Source organism: Ictidomys tridecemlineatus, chromosome 2 (genome assembly GCF_052094955.1).
Source record: "Ictidomys tridecemlineatus isolate mIctTri1 chromosome 2, mIctTri1.hap1, whole genome shotgun sequence".
In the NCBI taxonomy this organism is placed as follows: domain Eukaryota; kingdom Metazoa; phylum Chordata; class Mammalia; order Rodentia; family Sciuridae; genus Ictidomys; species Ictidomys tridecemlineatus.
This window is the reverse complement of record NC_135478.1, coordinates 6,861,854-6,869,882: the sequence shown is the minus strand read 5'-3', so window position 1 is coordinate 6,869,882 and position 8,029 is coordinate 6,861,854.

Here is an 8,029-nt window from a genome sequence, read left to right as displayed (position 1 = left end):
GAACATGCAGCTTAGCTCCTCATTAGTGTTAGGGTCCAAAACTCATGTGGACATACATTTTCTTTGTATTCCCCATTAATGCTGGGATCTCTGTGGAGATGGGGATTGCTTGGACCAATTAGTTTAATTAATATCTCTGTGTATTGATCTTCCAAGGTCGTATCATAGTTGATAATCAGCCTGTGCTGGCTGCCCTTCCATTGATGGTTCTTGTCTAGTGAGCTGCATGGCGGTGACTCCTCCTGGGGTGTCTGAATCAGGAAGCTCCTGAGCACATGATCTGCTCCTCTGGACACAGTTGATCCTTCCCTGGGCTCCACATTTGGTAGGGTCTCAGGATCAGACTTCTTGGTCATGACCATGCAGGAAACCAGAGTGACGGAGTAAGTGCAGAGGGGGCCTTGGATGTGGGAAGGACTGGGGAAGTAGTGTTACCTCAGCATGAGGACACTCACCACTGAGTACCCAGAAGGGAGGACACTACATGCAGCTTCAACTTGGGGTTGTGGGGTTCAAGCTTTTGTTTCAGGTTGGGAGATGAGAAATCTTATTCAAAATGTGCTCTCCACCCACACTGGTTCTGATTCACACAGAAATCTCACCGACAACAGCACAAAATGAGTCCTTCAGAAGTGTTTCCTAAGCTCTCAGAAAGGACTATGCAATGATGATAAGGATGATGAAGGGGCTGACAGAAGACTAGATCATGAACTGATGTGCCGGGTTTCCCAGGCTCAGGTGCTGAGTGGCGGGTTTGTTCTTATTTCATGTGCACCATCTCATCTCATCTGATTTTGTTATATGTGTCCACACTATTATTATTATATAGAAAAGGGAAAAAATGTGTTTTACTTCTGTAACATGTACTCATTGTTAGGTGGGAAAGAATGCAGCCTGTTTGTACTGGGCTGTCTGACCATGGACACAGGACATCACAGGAGAACCCTGTCAGCTTGTCCCATCAGCAGGCCAACCTGCCATTTATCTTCCCCGTCACTGCAGAAAGAGTGGTGCTCTTCCACTGGGGATTCCTGGGGATCACAGGGCAGAGCCATGGGGGTGCCTACTGCATGCATCATGTAAGAACAGCCACAGGTCACAGGAGAGGTCACAGTAGGGGAGTTTGATGATCATTCAGCACAGATCAGGCTCTCAGCCTCCTCCAGAACCTCTTTGGAGGTCACCATACGCTCCTCCATGCTTGTAAAAAGTTCTTTCAGACTCAAAGCAAACCTATCATCAGGTTGTTATTTTATTCATGAAACTGGAAAGGTTTAAAAAATGTCCCTGAGGTTTGCCAGTGGTTAACACCTCTGGAACTATGCCGAAAACTTCCTGTTGGGTGGGGAAGAATGAAAACATGTAGTGAATAGGTCTCAGAGTCTGCCAGTCCCACTTACTGTCTCTGTGAAGTCAGGCAGGTCACTTGTGTCAGTATTCACCATTGTCATCTGGGTTGATTTCTAGTTGACAGCACTGCAGTGAGTAAGGATTAAATAGACCCTGGTGATGCATGTGCGCTGTACTGGGGAGAACATCTCCTTTCTTCTATTCTGACTCCTGTGACGCTGGTTTGCTTGGCACAGGGAGGCAGCCAGAGCAAGTCTGTTGAGCATTGAAACCTGCCCCTTCTCATTTTCCTTACCTTAATTGGCCAAATCAATTTGGATTAATGGGGTTATTGATTCCTGTCTGTATGTTCATTCTTTAAGCCATGTCCTGTGGAGACAATGACAACTTTAAAGTGTCTTTCTGTGTCCCTATCACAGTTACATATCCTCCTTATTATTTTGTAATATCACTTACAATAGTCAAGTTGTTTGGGATCATGACACATATCTTCATGAGTTTAAAAAGGAAATGAAGCAGGAACATAAGGGGCAACTGCATCTTGAGCCTTCAACTGAAGCACAGATCAGAATTCCACATCCTTCAAGGTTCCAGTATCACCTGAAATTAGCTTTCCTCCCTAACTTTGATATTTCCCTAATCATGGAATTCTTAAAATTAAAATCACAATGACCAAATTTATTACCTTCTTGCCTTGTTTTTGTTGCCCCATGTTTTGGAGATGGGTGTGACTTTCCCTATTTTCATTAAGCAGTGAGCAAGGGAGGTGGAGGGATTCACACACTGTGCACACATTGGCTGGTCAGTGTGTGGGACTGAGCTGTGGCCTTTCTGACCCAGCCCAGGGCACCATCTCCTCTACTGGAGCCAAGTGGAAATATTATCCTTTATACAAGACAAAATTTTCCAGGTGTTATCATGTAGAGAATATGCCTGGGTACAGCAGTTTTTCAATGTTTTGGTGATCCATATTAAGACTAAGGTATATATGATGACAGTTATTTTTAATAGTGATATAAATGTAGCTCATTAATGCTACATTTGGACATGCATTTTCCCATTGAAAATCAAACACTTATACTGTGTCAATATCTTCCACAGAAGTTCTTATTTGAGTGACATGGAGAGAGGCAGAAGCATTTTGAAATGGTTGCCATACTAATAAACTCTCCAGTTAAGCAATGTCCATTCTTCAGGTGACACTTTGCATCCAATAGAGACTTTAAAGTCTATGAATGTACTTCACAGATGGAATTAAGAGTTCATATTGATTTATACTAGTAGATTCGGGGGGCATAGTTGTGTTGTGTTGCAGACTACAGGTACTTTAGATTGATTTTAATGAAAAACTGGATGAATGTTTAAATGAATACTGACATAGAAAACATTGGCAGAAAATTACACCTTCCCAATTCATAATAATAAGTATGTTTGGGATACAGGTTTGCAGAACAATGGAATATGGAATCAGGAAGAAATACTAAGACTCAAAAGTTTCTTAGATAATTGTACAATTTTTATCCAAGGTTAGTCCTGAGACAAGTATTATCAAATTCTTATGCTTTGATATTGGTAGAGGGTATTATTGACAATAAGAAGAGGTAATATTCAGGAGCTTGTTCTATGTGCCAGGATATTGTTAGACATTAATGTCCAACTGTAATGTAAGAAAGGAGCCCTGAACTTCACATGCAGATACATACGTTGATTAAATTGGTGTTGATCTAATGTCACATTATATAGATATACTAAAATATCCACAAGTGGATATGGTAATAAATGGGACACAACTACTAGATATGCAATTGGAAAGGTAAAACATAATTGCTGAGAGCCATAGCCAGGTCAGATTGATGCATGGCATTTTTGCCAGAGCAGTGGTTGAGAGGTGATGCCAGCAACCCATTGAGATGATAATGGTTATGTTAAGGTGTGTATTCAATTGCATATTAGACCCCTGCTTTCCTCCTTGGCCTGCTACTGTAGAGTTCTAGCACTACTTTGGAGTTCTCTCGCAGGGATTCCCAGAGAGTTCCCATTGGTTGGGGAAGTGCCAGAGGAGGGATTTCCGGAGGAGCGATTTCTGGTTGGTGTGTGGTGTGTTCCGGGAGAAGGCCACGTTTGTGACGTTGGCGGAAAAGTGTGCGGTGAGAGTTGAAATAATGTAGTTGCTGTTTGAATCCACAAGGCTTTGTGGTGGCTCAGTTATTCGTGCCCAGCCAGACTGCTGCATTTGATGGTCCCTGTGGAGAATGCCTGAAGCTCTGAGGTAAGTGACATTGCTCACCCCTGAGGGAAGGTGAGAGAATGGGTGACCATTTCATAAAACAATGTGTTCTTGTTTTGATTTGTTTTGTTTTTGTTTCAAGCTGCCTATCCCTAGAACGTTCTCAGGTAAACTGGGAAAAATGGTTGGCTCAAGGTTTGAAGTTGTTTGGCCCTGAGGAAGAGATAGAGATAGACCACGAACATACATTTCCAAAAAAAAATAGGAAAATGGATACAACGATTTTTTGTTCCATTTTTGTTTTGTTTTGCTTCAGTTTTGTTTTGAGTTACCTGTTTGAGTTGCATTATCCTTGTAGCAGAAACATGGGGTCAGAAATTAGCAAAAAACAAACCGAAAGAATGTTAAGTAAATTGTTAGAGGAAGGAGGCACCCCAGTAAAACCAAAAACAGTCAGGGCATATGTTGATACAATACAAAAATGTAGCCCATGGCTTTTTAAGGATGAATTGTTAAATATATCACAATGGGACCATCATAATAAAGATTTAAGGGATAGGGAAAAGAAAAACCCAGGAAATCTGCCAGTTGGCACATTGCCATTGTGGAAGGTGATACGATTTTGTTTGCCTAGTCCAACCCTTTCAGTTCAGATTATGGTAGAAGACATATTAGATCAGGAAGAAAAAGAGGCCTCTCCAGATAGTCAGAAAGAGAAAGTAAGTTTAGAGCAGAAAAAGCCATTAGGGGAAAAGTTATAACAGGAGGCTGCTACTAACACTTTTCTATCACCAGAGGGTGAAAGTGTCCAACCAACAGCTCTGCCTATAGAGACAACATGTGCTGAGTGGCCCTCAACCCCCGTAGTTGATAGATGGGATCCTGAGACAGGACCTCAAAGATAAGCATACCCTGTATTTGAGGCAGCAAGAGTACAGCAAAATCACCATGTTTTAGATTTCAAAACAGTGAAGCAGCTAAACAAGGCTGTAACAACATATGGCCCCCAAGCACCCTTCACTATAAGCTTGGTCGAATCCATTACCAACTTGAACAAGACGCCAGGCAGCAGATTGGACTAGTATGTGTAAAGCTGTGCTAAATGGAGGACAATGCCTGTTATGGAAGGTCTCCAATGAGGAATTTTGCATGGAGATGCTAGGCGAAATGCAGCAGCTAGTTATCCTCAGACAAATCTAGATATGTTGTTAGGAAAAGGACCTTATGAGGGTCACTTGCAACAAATTGCATATGATCCTACTATATATTCAAAAATTGCTGCAGAGGCAGTTAGGGCATGGAAGACTTAACAAGGATATGGAGATTTACCAGGTCAATTATCTAAGGTAATACAAGGAGCTAATGAACCTTACACTGAATTTGTAGATAGGCTTATTCAAACAGCTACCAGAGTTTGGGAGGATACAGAGCAAACAATGCCATTAATTAAACAGCTAGCCTTTGAACAAGCAAACAGATGGTGTAAGGAGGACATTAGACCATGGAAACATGGAGATTTAAACACATATATCAAATTATGTAGATACATTAATGAACAAGGGCAAGTCCTGGCAGCTGCAGTACAACAGGCTTTAGATGCCAGGCTGAAAACATGCTACAATTGTGAACAAACAGGACATTTTAAAAGGAGTTGCCCCATAGCAGGAGGGCTTAACAAAGCTAGGTATCAAAGGAGTAGAATACTGGGTATTTGCCCACGATGCCGTAGAGGGAGACATTTGTGTAATGAATGCCATTCTCAAAACACCATAAAGGGTACTCCATTATCAAAAAATGGACAAGGACCAGGTGTTTACCTATGATATTGTGGAGAAAAGCATCGGGCTCCATTGCCAAAAAACAGACAGGGGGGCCCAATGCTCCGGGGCCCACAACCACAAATATATGGGGCAATGGAGGAACCCAGCAACACCATCAGGGTTGTGCCCAGAATACATTTTCCATTAGATGCCTCATCAGACAAACCAGAGGGAGTGCAGGGTTGGACATCTGCACCTCCGCCAGAGCAGTACTAACTCCAGAGATGGGAGTTCAAATCATTCCCACAGGAGTAAAAGGACCTCTTCGCAAAGGAACAGCAGGCTTATTATTGGGACACAGTTCTTCCACTCTAAAAAGGCTTATGATAAGTCCTGGGGTAATTGATCACAATTATGAAGGTGAAATAAAAATTATAGCTAGTTCTCCAAGAGGTATATCAGTAATTTCACCAGGAGATAGAATAGCACACTTATTAATAATACCCAGCCTGCATGATAAATTTTCCAGTCGTACTATAGAAAGAGGTTCCAGGGGATTAGGCTCCACAGGTGTAGATTGGGCTATGCTGTCTTTAAATTCAGATTCTCTCCCCATGCTATAACTAAGTATTCAAGGACATGTATTTAATGGGCTACTGGATACAAGTGCAGACCTTAGCATCATATCTCATCAAGAATGGCCAAAACATTGGCCTTTACAACAAGCCAATCAAATGCTTCAATGCCTAGGAGTGGACACTAATCCACATAGAAGTGTAATTGTATTAGATTGGAAGGATCCTGAAGGATGTGAAGGAACTATACTGCCATATGTATTGGATCATCTTCCCATAAATTTATGGGGATGAGATGTCCTAGATAAATTAGGTATGACATTAACAAATAACATCAATCCAAATGTGCCCACTATTAGGGCTAGACAAGGTTTTAGGAAAAAAAATATTAGGAGAAGAAGAACAAGTTATAGTAGCACCAATTAAAATAGATCAAGAAATAAATAGAGGGGCTGGGGATGTGGCTCAAGCGGTAGCGTGCTCGACTGGCATGCGTGTGGCCCGGGTTCAATCCTCAGCACCACATACCAACGAAGTTTGTGTCGAGAACTAAAAAATAAATATTAAAAAAATTTCTCTCTCTCTCTCTCTCTCCTCTCTCACTCTCTCTTTAAAAAAAAAAGAAAGAAATAGACATGGATTGGGTTTTCAGAAGGGGTCATTGAGACAATAAAAATTACTTGGAAATTAGAAAGACCAGTATGGGTTCCTCAGTGGCCCCTGACTAAAGAAAAGATACAAGCAGCCCATGACCTGGTCAAACAACAATTAGCGGAGGGACATATACAACCTTCTGTATCTCCCCATAATACTCCCATTTTTGTCATCAAAAATAAATCTGGTAAATGGAAATTATTGCAAGATTTAAGAGCCATTAATAATGAGATGTTTATGATGGGACCTGCTCAATCGGGGATTCCCCAATTGTCTGCTTTGCCAAAAACCGGGTATTTTTTAGCTATAGATATTAAAGATTGTTTTTTTTCAATTCCAATTCATCCTGAGGATAGTCCACATTTTGCATTTACTATCCCTGCACTGAATCATAAAGTCAGATTGATGCATGGCATTTTTGCCAGAGGAATGGTTGAGAGGTGATGCCAGCAAGCCACTGAGATGATAATGGTTATGTTAAGCTGTGTATTAAATTGCATATTAGAACCCTGCTGTCCTCCTCTGCCTGCTACTTTGGAGTTCTTCCACTACTTTGGAGTTCTCTCGCAGGGATTCCCTGAGAGTTCCCATTGATTGGGGAAATTCCAGAGGAGGGATTTCTGGAGGATGGATTTCCAGTTGGTGTGTGGTGTGTTCTGGGAAAAGTCCGTGTGGGTGGCATTGGTGGAAAAGTGCTCATGCAGTGCAGGTGAGAGTTGAAATAAAGTAGTTGCTGTTTGAAACTACCAGGCTTTGTGGCGGCTCAGTTATTCATGCCCAGCCAGACTGAGGCAATAATTTCTTATGAGAACCAAGACATACATAATTATTTTCCTGTATTTAAAATTTGAGAAATACCCAGAAGTGTTTAGTGCTAGAAACTATTTTGAAATTATGTACTACAATAAAATAGAAAATATCAAAGTATATGGGGATAGGGATGATAATAGAATGAAACAAATATTTTTACTTTATGTATATATATGAATGAACAACCAATGTGATTCTACAACATGTACAAACAGAAAAGTGAAAAATTATACCCAATCTATGTATGATATATCAAAGTGCATAAATGCATTTTACTTTCACATATAACTAATTGAAACAAGTAAATGTTTATTAAGAAAAATAAGAACATATAGAATAAATTGTATTACCCAGTTAAGAAAAACTTCATTCAAGTTAAAGACATTAAAGCAGGTAAAACACTCATTTTACTCTAAGACAACAGTTCAATTTCCCCTGGCTTGGGATATTCATAAACACCCTACAAAGGTGAGGATTCCCTTATCTAAACAGGCAACATAAGCTGACGATTTATAATGAGAAATCATTGTAATATGCCAGGAACCTATTGTGAGTTTTTTTCTATATTAATGAGTTTTCTGATTTCCTTCCTTTGTGGCTATAAGTGGTCACTCACATTTTGTTTGTATTTCTTAAGCATCATTTAATACGTC